A 19,332-nucleotide genomic window follows, 5' to 3' on the forward strand; every position below is an offset into this window, starting at 1 on the left:
TGCCCACAGCAGGTAGGATCTCCTCTCCGATGGTGGCATTACTGTAGATGGGGGCATTACTGTAGATGGTGGCATTACTGTAGATGGTCCGCACAGGGCAGTTTTGCCCACAGCAGGTAGGATCTCCTCTCCGATGGGGGCATTACTGTAGGTGGGGGCATTACTGTAGATGGGGGCATTAGATGGGGGCATTACTGTAGATGGGGGCATTACTGTAGATGGGGGCATTAGATGGTGGCATTACTGTAGATGGTCCGCACAGGGCAGTTTTGCCCACAGCAGGTAGGATCTCCTCTCCGATGGGGGCATTACTGTAGGTGGGGGCATTACTGTAGATGGGGGCATTAGATGGGGGCATTACTGTAGATGGTCCGCACAGGGCAGGTTTGTCCACTTCCCCTGGGGGTGTAGACTGGACCAGTGCTCCATGTTCTGGAGGTGTAGACTGGACCAGTGCTCCATGTTCTGGAGGTGTAGACTGGACCAGTGCTCCATGTTCTGGAGGTGTAGACTGGACCAGTGCTCCATGTTCTGGGCTCTCTGAATCTCCAGAGGAGTCTGCCTGGCTGATCTCGGCTGGAGCAGTTGGGTGCTGTTGTGGTGCAGTGTCGCCTCTACAGTGACTGATGGGTCCTCCACCACTGCATCAGAGACCTCTACAGGTTGTGAGTGGGAGGTTCACACACACACATGCACTCTTTTATTTCGTACACACACACAAAAACACACTCTCACTGAAATCTACTCAGCTTTTAGTTCACACTCAGGCAAAGGGGCACACACACACACACCATCACACACACACAGAAATACACAAACACTCTCACTGACTGACAGGTATCTCTGACAGCTCTAGACCCAAGTGACAACTTGTGTGTGTGTGTGTGTGCAAGAGAGAGCGATATGTTTGTCACTCCTGCCTGTGGAAATGATTAATTTTGGAAAAATGACCTGAATCTCAAGCAGAGGCGTTTCTGAAATCAGCCATCCAGTCTTACTCTATCTCTACACACACACACACACAGCCATCTCTGTACACACACACACAGCCATCTCTCTCTCTACACACACACACAGCCATCTCTCTCTCTCTCTCTACACACACACACACACACACACAGTCATCTCTCTCTACACACACATGCACGGCCATCTCTCTCTCTCTCCACACACACACACACAGTCATCTCTCTACACACACACCCACCCAGCCATCTTTCTCTAGACACACACACACAGCCATCTCTGCACAAGGACATGGAGCGCTATCGACAGCATCGGAATGGACGCCTATGTGTGTGTGTGTGTGTGTGTGTGAGAGAGATAGAGTTGTTGCTATCGATAGCATCAGAATGGACGTGTGTGTGTGTGTGAGAGAGAGAGAGAGATAGAGAGAGATAGAGTTGTTGCTATTGATGGCATCGGAGAGGACTTCATTCCTACACTGCCCATGCAGCAGACTTCTGTTTCAGGACTTCTCTACACACACACACACACACTTTGCCCACGCAGCAGAAAGATAACACTTCTGTTTCAGGACTTCTCTACACACACACAGACACACACACTTTGCCCACACAGCAGAAAGATAACACTTCTGTTTCAGGACTTCTCTACACACAGACACACACACTTTGCCCACGCAGCAGAAAGATAACACTTGTTTCAGGACTTCTCTACACACACACACACACACACACACACACACTTTGCCCATGCAGCAGAAAGATAACACTTCAGTTTCAGGAGTTTTTCAACCAGTTTTAGCTTTAAAAAAAAAAGCTAAAGCTGGGCATGCGCCTCCTCCTCTAGAATCTGGGCGTGCGTCTCCTCCTCTAGAAGCTGGGCATGCGTCTCCTCCTCTAGAATCTGGGCATGCGTCTCCCTCCTCTAGAATCTGGGCATGCGTCTCCTCCTCTAGAAGCTGGGCATGTGTCTCCTCCTCCTCCTCTAGAAGCTGGGCGTGTGTCTCCTCCTCCTCCTCTAGAAGCTGGGCGTGCGTCTCCCTCCTCCTCCTCTAGAAGCTGGGCATGCGTCTCCTCCTCCTCCTCTAGAATCTGGGCATGCGCCTCCCTCCTCCTCTAGAATCTGGGCATGCGCCTCCTCCTCTAGAATCTGGGCATTCGCCTCCCTCCTCCTCTAGAATCTGGGCATGCGCCTCCTCCTCTAGAATCTGGGCATTCGTCTCCCTCCTCCTCTAGAATCTGGGCATTCGTCTCCCTCCTCCTCTAGAATCTGGGCATGCGTCTCCCTCCTCCTCCTCTAGAATCTGGGCATGCGTCTCCCTCCTCCTCTAGAAGCTGGGCATGCGCCTCCTCCTCTAGAATCTGGGCATGCGCCTCCTCCTCTAGAATCTGGGCATGCGTCTCCCTCCTCCTCCTCTAGAATCTGGGCATGCATCTCCCTCCTCTAGAATCTGGGCATGCGTCTCCCTCCTCCTCCTCTAGAATCTGGGCATGCATCTCCCTCCTCTAGAATCTGGGCATGCGCCTCCTCCTCTAGAATCTGGGCATGCGTCTCCCTCCTCCTCCTCTAGAATCTGGGCATGCGTCTCCCTCCTCCTCCTCTAGAATCTGGGCATGCGTCTCCCTCCTCTAGAATCTGGGCATGCGTCTCCCTCCTTGTGCGTCTCCTCCTCTAGAAACACATTTGTCTTGATCTGTTTGTACCATTTCACCTCCTCTGTGTGACTGAACAGATTTATCACCAAGATCTCATCCTGTTCTGAAACTTTGTTCATGACTTCCTGGATCATTTTGCATAAATAACCAAATGAGTAGTGTGTTAATCAGTATATATAGATGTGAACGTGTAAATGAGTAGGTGTGTTAATCAGTACATATAGATGTGAACGTGTAAATGAGTAGTGTGTTAATCAGTACATATAGATGTGAACGTGTAAATGAGTAGGTGTGTTAATCAATATAGATGTGAACATGTAAATGAGTAGGTGTGTTAATCAGTACATATAGATGGAGGTGTAAATGAGTAGGTGTGTTAATCAGTACATATAGATGTGAACGTGTAAATGAGTAGTGTGTTAATCAGTACATATAGATGTGAACGTGTAAATGAGTAGGTGTGTTAATCAGTACATATAGATGTGAACGTGTAAATGAGTAGGTGTGTTAATCAGTACATATAGATGTGAACGTGTAAATGAGTAGGTGTGTTAATCAGTACATATAGATGTGAACGTGTAAATGAGTAGTGTGTTAATCAGTACATATAGATGTGAACGTGTAAATGAGTAGGTGTGTTAATCAGTACATATAGATGTGAACGTGTAAATGAGTAGGTGTGTTAATCAGTACATATAGATGTGAACGTGTAAATGAGTAGTGTGTTAATCAGTACATATAGATGTGAACGTGTAAATGAGTAGGTGTGTTAATCAGTACATATAGATGTGAACGTGTAAATGAGTAGGTGTGTTAATCAGTACATATAGATGGAGGTGAACGTGTAAATGAGTAGGTGTGTTAATCAGTACATATAGATTGATGTATAGATGTAAATGTACGCACGTGTTGGCAACAATATCTCAAGCAGCATCACACTGAGCACGGGGGCCCCCCAAGGCTGCGTGCTCAATCCGCTGCTCTTCACCCTGCTGACGCATGACTGCACTGCAACCTACAGCAACAACCACATAGTGAAATTTGCTGACGACACAACTCTGGTGGGTCTCATCACCAAGGGCGACGAGACTCAATACAGGTTGGAGGTCGACCTTCTGACCACGTGGTGCAGGGACAACAACCTCCTCCTGAACGTCAGCAAGACCAAGGAGATTGTTGTTGACTTCCGTAGAGGTCACACCCAACACCTGCCACTGACCATCGACGGTGCTGTGGTGGAGAGAGTGAGCAGCACCAAATTCCTGGGGGTGCACATCAGTGAAGACCTCTCCTGGACCACCAACACTGCATCACTGGCGAAGAAAGCTCAGCGCCGCCTGTACTTCCTGCGGAAACTCAGGCGAGCAAGTGCTCCACCAGCCATCATGACCACATTCTACCGAGGCACCATTGAGAGCATCCTCTCCAGCTGTATCGCTGTGTGGGGCGGAAGCTGCACTGAATACAACAGGAAAGCCCTGCAGCGCATAGTGAACACAGCTGGAAGGATTATTGGTGCTTCACTCCCCACCCTGAGGGACATTTACACCTCCCACCTCACCCGCAAGGCGACCACAATTGTGAGTGATGCAAGTCACCCCGCTCACAATTTGTTTGATCTACTGCCCTCTGGGAAGCGGTACAGAAGCCTGCGCTCCCGCACCACCAGACTCACCAACAGCTTCATACACCAGGCTGTTAGGATGCTGAACTCTCTCCCCCCTCCACCCTCAGCTACATAACATCCTGGACTTTTAGACCCACAATGGCTGCCTTGCACTACTCCACTTGCACTACTCCACTTGTACACTTGCAACTTGTTGTTGTTGTCCTGAACACTTTCTACCAAATTTTGCTGCTCTTATTTCTTCATTGTATGTGCCTTCTTATTTTTACTTTTTATATCGTTTACTTGAATGTTATGTTTGTCTGTGGACCTAATTGGTAAAATATGTCTTGTCTCCACCGTGGGATAGTAGGAAACACAATTTCGATCTCTTTGTATGTCTTGACATGTGAAGAAATTGACAATAAAGCAGACTTTGAACTTTGAAATGAGTAGGTGTGTTAATCAGTACATATAGATGGAGGTGAACGTGTAAATGAGTAGGTGTGTTAATCAGTACATATAGATGTGAACGTGTAAATGAGTAGGTGTGTTAATCAGTACATATAGATGGAGGTGTAAATGAGTAGGTGTGTTAATCAGTACATATAGATGGGAACGTGTAAATGAGTTGGTGTGTTAATCAATGTAGATGTGAACGTGTAAATGAGTAGGTGTGTTAATCAATATAGATGTGAACGTGTAAATGAGTAGGTGTGTTAATCAGTACATATAGATGGAGGTGAACGTGTAAATGAGTAGGTGTGTTAATCAGTACATATAGATGTGAACGTGTAAATGAGTAGGTGTGTTAATCAATATAGATGTGAACGTGTAAATGAGTAGGTGTGTTAATCAGTACATATAGATGTGAACGTGTAAATGAGTAGGTGTGTTAATCAATATAGATGTGAACGTGTAAATGAGTAGGTGTGTTAATCAGTACATATAGATGTGAACGTGTAAATGAGTAGGTGCGTTAATCAATATAGATGTGAACGTGTAAATGAGTAGGTGTGTTAATCAGTACATATAGATGTGAACGTGTAAATGAGTAGGTGTGTTAATCAATATAGATGTGAACGTGTAAATGAGTAGGTGTGTTAATCAATATAGATGTGAACGTGTAAATGGGAATGCAATCCTCAGCTCTCTAGCTGCACATTTAGATGATTCAGCAGAGCAAATAGTTCACACACACACAGAACAGGACTGTGTGTGTGTGTGTGTATCAGACCCAGGGGGTGTTACACTGCCTCAGGAGTTGCCTTAGGGATTAGTGGATAAACATCCTATCAGCAAAGCAGCCATTCACCTACTGAACACACACACATGCTACGGCCAAGAGCTATAAGCCCCTCACGCACCATCACATGCTCCCCCTAAAACAGCCAGCTTGCTGTGTGTATGTGTGTGTGTGTGTATGTGAATGTAGGTGTGTGTGTGTGTATGTAGGTGTGTGTGTGTGTGTGTACGTGTATGTAGATGTGTGTGTGTGTATGTAGGTGTGTGTGTGTGTGTGTGTGTGTGTGTGTGTGTGTGTATGTAGGTGTGTGTGTGTGTATGTATGTGTGTGTGTGTATGTGTATGTAGGTGTGTGTGTGTGTATGTAGGTGTGTGTGTGTGTGTGTGTGTGTGTGTGTATGTAGGTGTGTGTGTGTGTATGTATGTGTGTGTGTGTATGTGTGTGTGTGTATGTGTGTGTGTATGTGTATGTAGGTGTGTGTGTGTGTATGTAGGTGTGTGTGTGTGTGTGTGCGCGTCTCCAGTGTTATTCTGTAGATGTCCGGATGATGCAGCAGCTCTGTCACAGTATACTATTGACTCTGAAAATATGCAGACTCAGAGCAGATTTACATAATGCACAAAGTAGCGCTAAGCCTATTCACGACACAAGGTCAGAGCGCACTTCTAAAGTTGATGATGATGATGATGATAACTTTTTTACGGAATTTGATGAGACGCTTTTTAAGAAGCCCACAAAAAGGAGAAGGGAGCCTACGGCTGCCAAAAAAGCAGAGCGTAGGCTCTCTCTCTCTCAATCCCTCTCTCTCTCCTGAGCGTAGGCCTCCTGAAGTGAATGATGCTGATGCTGCTGGGAGGGAAAGTGATTATTCTGACTGTAGTGTCACATACAGTATTCCAAAGAGTGGCTATTCCAATCAGACATACACTGTGGACGACATTAAGTCATTTCTCCAAAAAACGAAACACAAACATAAAGTTCGTATTGAGTTCTACTTTCCTGACATTAAAACAGTTTATTGAAAAGACAAAGCAATTTAAAAAACAAGGTTTATTTGCTGATACTTAATGTTTTGGTCTTAGTAAGTTTCTGACCAAGTTGAATACTGACAATGATGATGGTAGGCCTCCTCTTTTTATGATGCACATGTATGTCTGTCTTTTTCCTTTTATATAATGCCTGATATTCATGTTGCATCTTTAAATATGAATGGAGCTAGACAAGGTTTGAAAAGAGCAGAATTAGCTGAAATAATGAAACAGAAAGATGTCGATGTTATGTTTTTACAAGAAACGCACAGTGATGTTTTGAATGCTGCTGATTGAAGTTAAAGTTAGGGCACAATTTGAAGATAATTGGTATGTTTTTATATGTATTTATGTGCCAACAATGGCCATTGATAGAATGGTATTTTTTAGATTTACTGGGGAATGCTTTAAAGGATTGTGATCCCAATGAATTTCGCATTATTGGTGGTGATTTTAATTGTAGTGAGCATAGCTTAGACAGAGACCATATAGAGCCTCATATGCCTTCAAGAAGACAACTCTCTGAGTTAATATCTATGATCTCTGTGACTTTTGGAGGAGTTTTCACAAAAGTCAGAGACAATACACATGGGCTCACTCCTATGATAATTCCTTGTCTCTGGCCAGACTTGATAAGTTATATATAGTTTTGAACATCACCTTAGTGTTTACAAAGTTGCTCTATTTTCCCAGTAGGGTTTTCTGATCATGCTATGGTTTTTTGTACATTGTCTCTAAGTTCAGTTAAGCCCAAAAGTGCTTTTTGGCATTTTAATACTGCCCTGCTGGAAGATAACCACTTTAAGGAAATATTTTCCTACTTTTGGTTTAATTTTAGAATGGAAAAAGAACACTTTCGCTCTTTACAACAGTGGTGGGATATAAAAAAACTACAATTAAACAATTGTGTCAGCAGTACACTTTCAATGTCACTAGAAGTCAAATTATATCTCAAAATTGTCTAGAAAATGAAATTTTAGATCTTCAGAATCTGGCAGATACTACAAATGATGAACAATATATTGAAAAAATGAAATTAAAAAAAATTGAGCTAAAAGATCTCTTGGAAAAAAAAGGCACAGGACGCTTTGGTTCGCTCTCGTTTGACAAAGACAATATATAAATGCTCTGAAGTCTGAATCAGGGGTTTTGTGTACTGAGCCCTCTGATATCAAAAAACTTGCGAGATATTTTTATTCAAATCTTTTTCAAAGCAAATGTAAAGCAAACATTGAATTGGAAAATCTTTTTCTCACTGGTCTACCAAAGCTTAGAAAAGATTTGGCTGATAAGCTTGATAAAGCTCTGACATTGGAAGAGCTTCATGCAGCTGTGATGGGAATGGAAAATGGACGGACACCTGGAATCGATGGCTTGCCAGCCGAGTTTTATAAGGTGTTTTGGTCAGTCATAGGGCAGGACCTACAGGGGCGTCATGCAAGCCAAAATTCAGAGGGGGCACAATCAGGCAATTTTTTTCGGGGGGGGTCATGTTAGAGGGGGGCCGGAGATTTCTCCCCCTGGAAATTTTGAAATTCTGGCTCCTAAACATACCATTTCAATGCAGTTTGGAAGGGACAGAAATACCTTAACAGAGCAAGCAGCAACCCTCATCTATCTGAGGACTAAGCTAAAGTATCTATTTTGTAAGTTAATGTAAAACACATAGGTTGGTGAAAGAACTGTAAGCTCAAATTCAGCTCATTAAAGACACACACATTTACACTTAGGCGTACTACACATGATTTTAAAAACAGTTCCATTGCAGTTGTTATGATTTGATTGATATGTGACCTAAGAACAATCTTACATTAAAAAAGTTGCTGAGGTGTGACTTTGTGGTGCTCAGAAATTAAATTAGTTTAATCTTAATTCATGTGATGAAGGACTTTGAACGAAGTTTGACAGGTTTCAGTGCTGAGTAAGGTTAACACTAAATATTTGAATATTTTACTACTAGTAATATATTTTTCATTACCATTATGGCTAGCAATAGCCTACCTCATTTGTAAGTTGCTACCTGCAAATCATGAGCAAGTGACCTGATAACCTAAGTTATGAGCACATGAGAGAGACTATTATACTTTCTTGCCCTCTACATCAAGGTCATAGCGATCCTATTTATATAAAACAACTTTAGGCCTCCTTTTAAAAGGGTATCCCTTTTCACTACATGGATTAGCTGCCACATATGTGAAGAGAACAAGTGGAGATTGAGAAACATCCAACGCAATGCCTTGGTAGGCCTAATGTTATTAGGTTGGATTTTGTAGTCACTGCAAATTTAACACCCTCGTTTCTATGAAACTGGAAACAATTGAACCAGGAGACTTTGCCAAATATTTGTAATATGTGTAAGAGTAGCCTAGGCTACGTTACACTGACACCATGTAGGCTAACGTTAACGTAATGCTCTGAATTCGCGGCCAACATCAAATCCATAGTTCTAACTATCTGATCGCCAAGTCAAAATTTCCTGGTCAACCACAAATAAATCCACTACTTTTTATTGCTTAGCTAGACTACTTACCACTTCAACACCATTGACTGTATCTGGGGCTAATGTTGACCGGTCTTCAGCTATTTTGGTACGGTTTATTACACATCCAGAAGAATGCATTTGAGTCGTTATAGGCTCTGGCTTATTATGGAGCATAATAGGAACAAAGTTATGATCAAAAAAATGATCTGGGAGGAAAAATCCGAGGGGGCACGTGCCCCCTTTATTTCAATGGGCATGACGCCACTGAGGACCTACATGAAATGTTGAATGCCAGTGTGGCAGGGGAGAAGCTCCCTCAGAGTTGCCGGAGGGCAGTCCTGACCCTGGTGCCCAAGAAGGGTGACCTGACAGACCTGAAGCAGTGGCGTTCACTGTCCCTACTGTGTATAGACAGCCGTATCTTTTCAAAAGCTATTGCTGCGAGATTGAGTAGTTATTGGCGAAGTAATTCATGCTGTCCAAACGTACTGTGTGCCAGGTAGATACATTTTTGATAACCTATTCCTAATTCGTAATACTCTAGAGGTCTGTAGTAAGCTCAGGGAAGAGTTCTCCTATTGGATCAAGAGAAGGCTTTTGACCGAGTGGAGCATTTTTATTTGTGGAAAGTTTTAGAGACCTTTGGATTTAATTCTGGCTTTATTAAAATGATAAAGATTATGTATTGTGACATTGAGAGCTTACTAAAGCTTAATGGCGGCTTGTGTTCACCTTTTAAAGTGAATAGGGGTATACGTCAAGGTTGCTCCTTATCAGGGATGTTGTATGCACTATCAATTGAACCACTACTAAATAAATTGAGAGTTGGAATTTCTGGAGTTCTTTTGGCAAATAGTCATACTGTTTTAAAATTGTCAGCATATGCTGATGATTTGGTGGTGATTCTTAAAGATCAGGAAGACATAGATTATTTAAACAGAATAACTAAAGACTTCAGGCTATTATCATCTGCCAAAATTAATTGGAATAAAAGTGAAGCATTTTTAGTGAGTGACTGGCTGGGTAAATTACCTAAACTCCCAGATGGACTTAACTGGAAAAGAGGAGGGTTTAGGTATCTTGGTGTTTTTCTAGGTGATTCTAGTACTTTGCAAAATAATTGGGATGGTGCTATTGAAAAGATAAAAGGTTGTCTAAACAAATGGAAATGGTTGGTGCCTCGTCTGTCCTATAGGGGACGAAGTCTAATAAATAACTTGGTAGCTTCCTTTTTGTGGCGCAAGCTAATGGGTTTAGGTCCACCTTCAACTCTGTTGTCCCGAATTCAAAGGATTTCTTCTCGGACCGCTTACATTAGATTCCTCAGAGTGTACTGTATCTCCCTAAAGATGAGGGTGGCCAAGGAGTCATCCACCTTTCCAGTAGAGGAGTAGCCTTTCGAATACAATTTATTCAGCGTTTCCTTAATGGACCTGAGAACTTAACTTGGAGAGGCGTGGCCAGTGAAATTCTTCACACTCTTGGAAACTTTGGACAAAACCTTGTTCTTAATGGATCCTAGCACATTAAATACAAATGGACTTCCTGTTTTTTTATCAAGGGTTGTTTAAAGTGTGGAGCTTGTTTAAGGTCCAAAGATTGCGCAGTGCTCCATCCTTACACTGGCTTTTGTGCGAGCCTATCACTAATGGAGCAAGACTTGATATAACTAATGGTTCAACTGCTCTTAATGACAAACTCTGTCAAGCAAAAGTAACTACACTATGCCATTTAGTGAATGTAGGTGGTGCTGATTTTAAAAATGTTGAGGGCATAGCAACTCGAATAGGGTTGATATCTGTGCGTGTTCTCAGGCAGATTTTGGATTTTCTAAGCTCTGCTTTAAATCCAAGGGAGAGCAGTTTGCTAAAAGACTATGTGAATGGTTTAAGTCCAGATTCAAGAGATTCTTTTCCAGGGTTGTGTCTATCCCCTAAAATACTGTAGATGAAGGTGAAAGGTGAAGGTTCTACTTTATTGTCCTCAGAGCAAATTGTAATGAGTGTGATTGCAATAAAATCTGTGTTAAAATATTGTACGAAAAAATGGTTAACTTTAAGAAGGGATACACCTTGGAGAAGTGCTTTGATGATGGATGATGATATTAAGCCAGAATGAAGAACATTATACAAGCCGCCATTAACTAAAAGAATGGGAGATTTGCAGTAGAGGATTTTACATGGTATTGTGGCAACCAACTCTTTTGTAGCTGTGTTAAATCCAGGAGTAAAAGAGGACTGTCCTTTTTGCTCACAAAGAGAAACAGTTTTTCATGCTTTTCTGTACTGTTTGAGTTGTGTTCTCTCTGATTTTTTGGAAGAACTTGTTCAAAGATTTGGTGAAACTTTCTCAACACAAATGTTTATACTTGGTTTTAAATATTGTAAAAAGAGAAGTGTGAAAGCACAACTGATCAATGCTAAAATGTCTATATATATATTACTAGGAAAAATAAAATAGAGTAAGACTGTGATTATAATGTTGTGGCTGTCCTTGCAAGACTTGTAAAAGCAAAAATGGAGTTCAATTTTCAAAAGTCCATTAACAATGTTGATGGTTTTGAATGTGTTTGGTGCTACAATGACGCTATGTGCTCAGTGATTGATGGAGAGCTAGTCTTTGCACATTGTTTGTCATGATATTTTCATTCATATTTATTTATTTTTATTCTTTGATGTTAATGATGTAATGTAGTACATAGGCATAGGCTCCATACTGCAACCCTGACAATACCACACATTTCATAGAAAAGACAAACACACAAACACATATTTTGTTTTTCACAAGGTCGATGATGATTGGACTCTCACGTTCAACCGCCTCAGCCGTCTGGCCAAGGCTCGGCTCCTACGCCGGGAGATCTCAAGCTCCCGTCTGAGGGACCTCACCTGGGCCTTCAGGTTGACCCTATACTCCAATATTTTCAGTTTGGCCTGACTTTTTTGGAGAGGATGACGCAGACCAAGAGAGCAACCTTCTGCCCCATCTGCCAGCGGCTTTATGCCGCTCTGGCAAACCACCTGACCCGCGGGCACCAGGTGACCAACTCAACCGAGAGGAGCATCCTGCTCATCCGTTCTGAACTCTGCCCAGTGCCAGGCTGCTCATATGCAAGCTCACGCTTGGATAAGCACCTGACAAGCGGGCATTCGGAGCTCTCAATGCCAGAGAAGGAGAAGATGTCGGCAGACGCCAAGCGCATCAAGGCCCTGAGCCTACTCAGAGCCCCCAACCCCCGATGGTGTCAACGATCGACATCGACGAGGTCATCATTGAACAAGGCGGCGTAGTAGAGTGCCAAGAGCCAGGATGTGCTGCGGTCACTCGGGAGAACCACACATAATAAGCGGACCCTTATTGCATATGATAAGCAGATCTGGACCACGTCAGTAACACAGAGTATCATACGGAACTGGGCCAGTCATGCCTGTGATTTAAAGTGACTGCATCTACTGTTAGTATTTAGGTGTGTGTGTGTGTGCATGGTGCAGGGCAGGGCAGGTGGTTGTGCATTATACCCGTCCTGTGCTCTTTCTTTAGTCATTGAACTATATTGTCCAGGGGACACTTGCACTGCACTGCTATAGCCTAGAATCCACTGTTTTTTGTTTTTCACTGTTGTTTAATCCATAAAAATAGTAATTTAATTTCATTAAATCAAGCATTCTGCGTTAGTTCTGGCAGGACGTGTAGTCAAGCCCGCTGTCAGCTGTCAGTTTCTTATTGGCTATGCCAATCCCAGCCCACTTCAGCTGTTCCACTCAGCTGATCACTTCCTTCGCTGGCAAGTGGCCTCTCATAAGGGCTGCATCAGTCTGTTTACTCTCACTGCTTGCTGCTTTGCATCGGTTCAGATATTCTACCCGGCTTTATGAGTCATTTGCAGTTTCTGCTCATACTCGCCCTGCTGAAGACCATGATGACGATTCGTGTCAAATCAGTCAAGCAGAGGATGCCATGGCAGGGAAGCTCTCGTTTGCCAAGTAGATCAGTAACGTTAAGCACTCTCAACATATCCGATCCTCCCTCCTCGAGATCAACACCAGAATCCAGGTGCTGGAATCCAACTCTCTCGCCGCTGCGTTCTCTTCGTCATCTACCGCTCAACAGGTCTCCGGGGGTTCCGAGCATCAACAGGTGGAGGTGATCGTTCCGAGAAGGACCCTGGGAACTACAGTCCCTGTGACCATCGGCTCCGTTTGTTCCCTCGTCTGCAGCTGTATCACACCAGCTGAGGAGCCAAATCTAGCAGGTAAATGACATTAATCTAGTTACAATTCTGTTGTGCTTCCACACATTATCCCAGGCACTGTGCTGGATTCTTCTCAATAATGACAAGTTGCCGTTCGTACTCCATCTTCTCTGACATGGCAGATGATTTTCTTCTCGTGGAGTTCCCAGCTGCAAATCCAGACCATTGTATCACTGCACTTAAGCGCTCCTTTGCCAATTTGGTGATAAGATGGGTGCTAGGATAGGTGTTGTCTCAAGGTGAGTATGTTTTGCACAAACACAACTAAGCACACCATAATCTATATTTAGGCAAATTATGTTTGTCTTATATATTTGATTTTTTTATTTTTGCAGTTCTGATTCTTCTTCGGCTACCAACCCTGGACTTTTTTGGGGAAGATGCCAGCCCTGAACATTCTGGGGAGGATGCCAGCTGTGAGTCTGCTGGGGAAGGTACCAGCCGTAGTACCCGAAGCACTGCAGAAAAGGACATTGAGCCATCATTTCAAATCCTAATTGCAAAGTTTCCTGTGATGGTCGATGGGCCAAAACCAAAACAGGAACTTCTACCAGGTGTGTCTTGTTGGCGAAAAGTGTATGAGTAATGTAAGAAGCAGCAGTTGAAACTGCGCCAAGAATGTCTCCGCTGTGAGTACTTTCTTTCTATGCTCTGTGTTTGTTTGGTGTTCAGTTCTGTTGCTTTTAACATTTGCACTTCTTTAAAAAAAAATAGTACTTATTATTTATTAATATTATTATTATATAGTCTTCATGACTGACACTACTTATTTTTTGACAGCACCTTTCCCATGGTGTAAGCCAACACATGAGCAGCTCAAAAAATGTGCTGCACTCTGCAGTTGGTCAGTGAGGGGTCGGCCACGTGGCTGCTAGCACGCCCGAACTGGATTGCTAGCAGCGTGGCGCCCCGTTGAGTGAGCTCCTGCGGCGTGCACCCCACGTGATTTGGCGGTGCTGTCGCACTGAACTGAGTGGCGGGCGACACGCGCCGACGTTAGCATGTGGCTACCTCGTGGGCATTGCCGAGGACGGCAATGGCTTGTTGGGGGAGCTATGTAACGTCGGCACAAAAGACAGTGTTAGCGTTCTCCCGCGAAATGCATGCTGGGAGTCGAGAGCGAACAGTCGGGGGGTTTATGTCGTTATTCTTGTAAGTTGTAAGTGTAAAGTTAGCATCTTTAGTGTGATATGTTTCCCTTTTAGTTTCCCCTCATGTGTGCTCCTTTTTGTGTGGGGGGCCGCGACCTCCCCTGTTGGTGTAGTGTGTGTGTGTATTCTTGACCTGCCCTGTGTGCATTGTGTTCTGGGTCTGTGTCCCTGCCCCCGTTCCCAGCTAATAAAGCTTGCTCTGAACAACTCTTGGCGTCCTGAAACCTTCAAACGTTACACTATTTTATATACTTGCAATATAAGTTTAGGTTTTTGCTGATGACAATGCGAGCATTAATCAGTGTTGCCGATTTAGTGACTTTTGGCCGTCATTGAACATTGAACAAAGGAAAAGTAGGCTACAAATTCATTCACAAGCAAAGCAGATAGTTCAAAATCAAACATGCATGTTAGAAAAACTTAGTATTACTTTAGGCTATGTACCTTCAATGTTGTCAATGTAAGTTGATGCAGGACTGTAGGCTGAGTAAAAAAAATCAATTGGTCTGTCCGAGTGACATTTAAGCCTATATTATGTAGCCTAAATATATCCAAAATATAGCCATTCACGTAAGGGTACATTGCGTGTAGGCTGCGACAAGATACAGAAAGTAAAGTGCATCAATTAATATATACAAGCATATTAAATCAAATATATTGAAATTAGGCTCTTAAAGTTGCCTATATGAGTAGGAGAAAAGCAAACAGGGGTAAAGTAGAATTAAAGGGCCATCACCGTTTTATTGGGGGGGGGGGGGGGGGGGGCGTGCTGACATAATCAATATGCAAATTAGCATGTGGTCATTTAGCGACTTTTGGAGCTGGCTTTAGCTACTTTCCATTTGAAATTGTTTGCAACACTGGCATTAATCACTTGGTTTAAATTAGAAAAAATTTCGACATGAGAATTTCTAAGGGGTGGACATTGCCAGGGTATTACACATTGCCACTGTTTCCACCAACGATATGTATAGCTGCATCATCAACTACGTTGTTCGCACATCGGAGGTAGCGAATTGTGACACAGGTACGATGTTTAATGTGAGAGAACTTCATTTTTTAAGACAATTGATTGGTCAGTGTGCGGTAGATTAAACGATTTGAGCTATAACTTGGCACATAACCTCCTCCTGACCAGGTTTGGTTGACAGCATAAGATACCATGGTGATATAGCGACACTAAAACAGATCCACTTTAGTGTCACAGCATAGCCTGGCTTTGAGCGCTAACCCACTAATCGAGATTCGTAGTACACCCCACAGGCTAGGTGCAGAGAATAAATCCCCATGGTAACTTATGTGACATCTCTTTTGTGAAAGCAAGTCAAGGCTAAATTCATCCAGGGTAACCTAAAAATCCCAGCTTAATCCCTTATCTAGGTTTTGTGAAATACCCCTCAGGAAAAACTTGTTGATTTGGTGTCATCAAACATAAGAGTATACAATCAAGTGGTGAACATGGAGAATGCACTAAAGTGGTAGTATGAGCTTTCATTCAGGCCCTGTTTACACGTGCATGGTTATTTTTGACAAACTGATGTTTTCCTTCGTTTGTGCCCTTCGTTTACACGCAAACAGAGAAGCCTCTGAAAACTATTCTTTCTAAAGTCTGGCCAGAGTTGAGACTTTGGTTGGATGTTTGCATGTAAACTGACAGAAAACGGAGGTTTAGGCAGCCAACGTCACAGTAGGCCTATGCGCTAGAGCTCTTCAAAAGTGCAACCTACGTTAGCCATTTGGCTATGGTGATCATGGATGCATTCAAAGTAGCAGTTGCATTTATGTTGGTGTAAACTATTTTCGTCTGTTTGCAATTGCAAATACAGAGAAAATGATTTGTTGCCATTTTCGGGATTGTCCATGGACGTTTTTATTTCAATCCGATTGGAACTAATCTAATTTGAAGATTATGGCGTGCTCTTAATTAACAGGATTTTTTTTTTTTAGAAGGTTCGGGTGCTCTTTGGTTCAAGGTAAACAGACTGTCAAAAAACAGAGAGAAATTTGCCTCTTCTAAATGGACCAGCTAAAAGAGCCCACGAGTAGCAGCGTAAGACCTTTCAGGGTATAGTTACCCAAAACAGGAAGTGAATTTATCAAGGAAAAGGACAGGTGCTAACAATCACTCCTGAAAATTGCTTAATTGCTAGGCCCGCCTCTCACACAGTTCCCAGCTCTAGATAATTGGCAATTACATAGACATAAGCCACTCGTTCTGACCTTTTAAAGAAGAATAAGAAAAAAAAAACTGTCAGAGCTAAGACCCACTTTAGACCATGGTTTGTTACTCAATATAGTATCTCTGTCTCAAAAATGAGAAATAATTACATCCAATTGGGAAATATTTCACAAGGAAAATTCCGGTATTTAGCACTTTGAGACCCTCTAATGGTTTGTTTTGGATGAACTAGAGTGAACTAGACCGAAATTTTGACAATAGGTCCTGTCTCGACTTTTCTGATTCGTTTTGAATCGCCTTTGACTACTCAAGAGTGGCTTCCAACAGGCATACTGTAGCCTAGGCTACTCAAACGTGTCCTAAAACAACCCTTAACGTTCGTTTTCAAAACTGTGCAACTCACTGAGTGGTTAGTGGTGTTCGTTGATTATTAAAAGCAAATATATCGGTACAATGTATGATTTCCAGCCGTCTTATTTGCTATTGTGGAACTATTTATTCAGACACCTCACAACCGCGTACAAACTTCCACTCAATATTTGAACCTGAAGCATAGACGGTGGTGCAGTAATATCAACGTGCAATGAGTCTTCCAACAGAAATCAATGGGATTTTACAAAATGCCAAATAAAACACGACAGAAACTGTATGTCGCTGTGCTACTTGTTTTGGAACATCAACGAACACCACTAACCACTCGGTGAGTGGCACAGTTTTGAAAACGAACGTTAAGGGTTGTTTTAGGATATGTTTGAGTAGCCTACAGTATGCCTGTTGGCAGCCACTCTGAGCAGTCAAAGGCGATTCAAAACGAGTCAGAAAGGTCGAGACAGGACCAATCGTCAAAATTTCGGTGTCCACCACTCTAGTTCATCCAAAACAAACCAGAAAAGGGACTCAGTGCTAAAAACCGGAATTTTCCTTTAACTGCTATCAGAACGATAGGCTACATCTACTGCTCCTTTGCTACATGATCAAATATTATCGATGAGTGGAGGTTATCACAAGCACCAGACATTAACCAGCAGGCCCATACGAGAAACGCTCTGGGGCCGGTTGTGACGCTTCTTGACATGGGTTTAACGACTTCTATAAATTATGTAATACACTTTTATATTAATGGTAAGGTACCTTACAATTAGAATTGATTGGCAAGCAGCTGCAGTTACTTCTGTTTAATGCGGTATTGATTGCCATTGGTTAATGTTTTCAATAAAAAGCAACCTATTTACAATGAACAGAGAGACATTTAGATACAGTATGGGGGGGAAGCAACGTAAAAAAAGGGCACCAAGCTTCTCATCAGAGGAATTTGAAGTTTTGCTGGACGAGGTGAGTTTGCACAAGGTGACACTGTTTTCCAGCTTTCGGAATAACTTGTGCAACAGCAACAAAAAAGAGCTATGGTGCGACATGGTCTACACGGCTGCGGCCGGCGCCATTTTTGATTCAATACAAGGACACGTTGGATCGCTGCCATAGGCCTAGTTGGTCGCTTACTGGACACCACCATGCTTACCCATTTATAGATCTTAGCCATTTAGAGGCAAATTCTTTGCCAGCTTTTAATTATCAAAAGTGATTGCCAATTTGAACGCTTTAATGACATTACGAAATAGCCTAGGCTAATTACCACCATATTAGTTCTGATACCAAATAAAGCAAACTTCATAAATAGGCCTGATAGGCCTGCACCCATTGCGAACATATTTTATTATTAGTCTTAAAATTTCCATAACATAAAATCATCGTTGAGCCACAACATCATCAACATACTGTACTATAGTTTGACTTGTACTGCGCTGCGCTGATTTCTAAAGACTGCTGCACAGTGGCGGTGACTAGCGTCCGACCAACCTTACTAAAGTGTGACTTACAGAAGATATACTTAGCATACGAACGTGTCGGGAATCGTGCCATAACGTTAAGAGAGAGGTTAAGGAATAGGTTAAGAACTACTCTGGTAGATGACGTGAAAAAAAAACTAGTTGCCGGAAAGCATCCCTGATGATCATACCTCCCTCCCTCCCCCTAAAAAAAATAACTCTTCGGATCTAAACGATTCACACAAGTCACCCAAACTGACGTGAATAAAGCAGGAGGTGCCGAAAAGTGCCGTGTTTACATCCCTGTGTTGTTGGCCATTATAGCATTCAATCTGTTCAATGTACTCCTCTCCACCACAGTTTTCAGTGGGTAACACTGAGCCAGCTTTACTGACAAACTTGTCACCGCCTAGCATCCTTGGTGGTCAACCTGCCCTCCCAGCGCACTGCTGCATAAAAAAGAACACTGGCCACCACAGTGTTATAAAACATGGTGAGCCTCTCCCCACAACAGACCTCAGCGTTCACAGAAAGAACAGTTGGCTCTTCTTATAGAGGGCAGAAGGTGATAAAAGAACAGTTGGCTCTTCTTAGAGGGCAGAGGGTGATAAAAGTCACGTTTCAAGTTTGTTTTTGTTGTTTTTGTGGCAAAGCATGTTCATAATCCAACACTATCATGTGTTTCTCTGTGGCAAAGCATGTTCATAATCCGGTTTTGAGATCCTAGCAAATTCCTGCATGATATCCAATTCAAGGCTCATATCACATCCCAATTTGTTCGACAAAGAAACACCTTTTTTGCCTTTACTTTGTTCATGGCAATGCAGTAAAAAGTTGTTGTAGACTCTAAACACAATGTGATTGGCCTAATTAAAAGTGTTTTTCAGCTCGCAAGCCAACGGAGAGTTGCTAGACTACCTGGTGCATCTAGATTTCTAGGC

Source organism: Alosa sapidissima, chromosome 20, assembly GCF_018492685.1.
Source record: "Alosa sapidissima isolate fAloSap1 chromosome 20, fAloSap1.pri, whole genome shotgun sequence".
In the NCBI taxonomy this organism is placed as follows: domain Eukaryota; kingdom Metazoa; phylum Chordata; class Actinopteri; order Clupeiformes; family Clupeidae; genus Alosa; species Alosa sapidissima.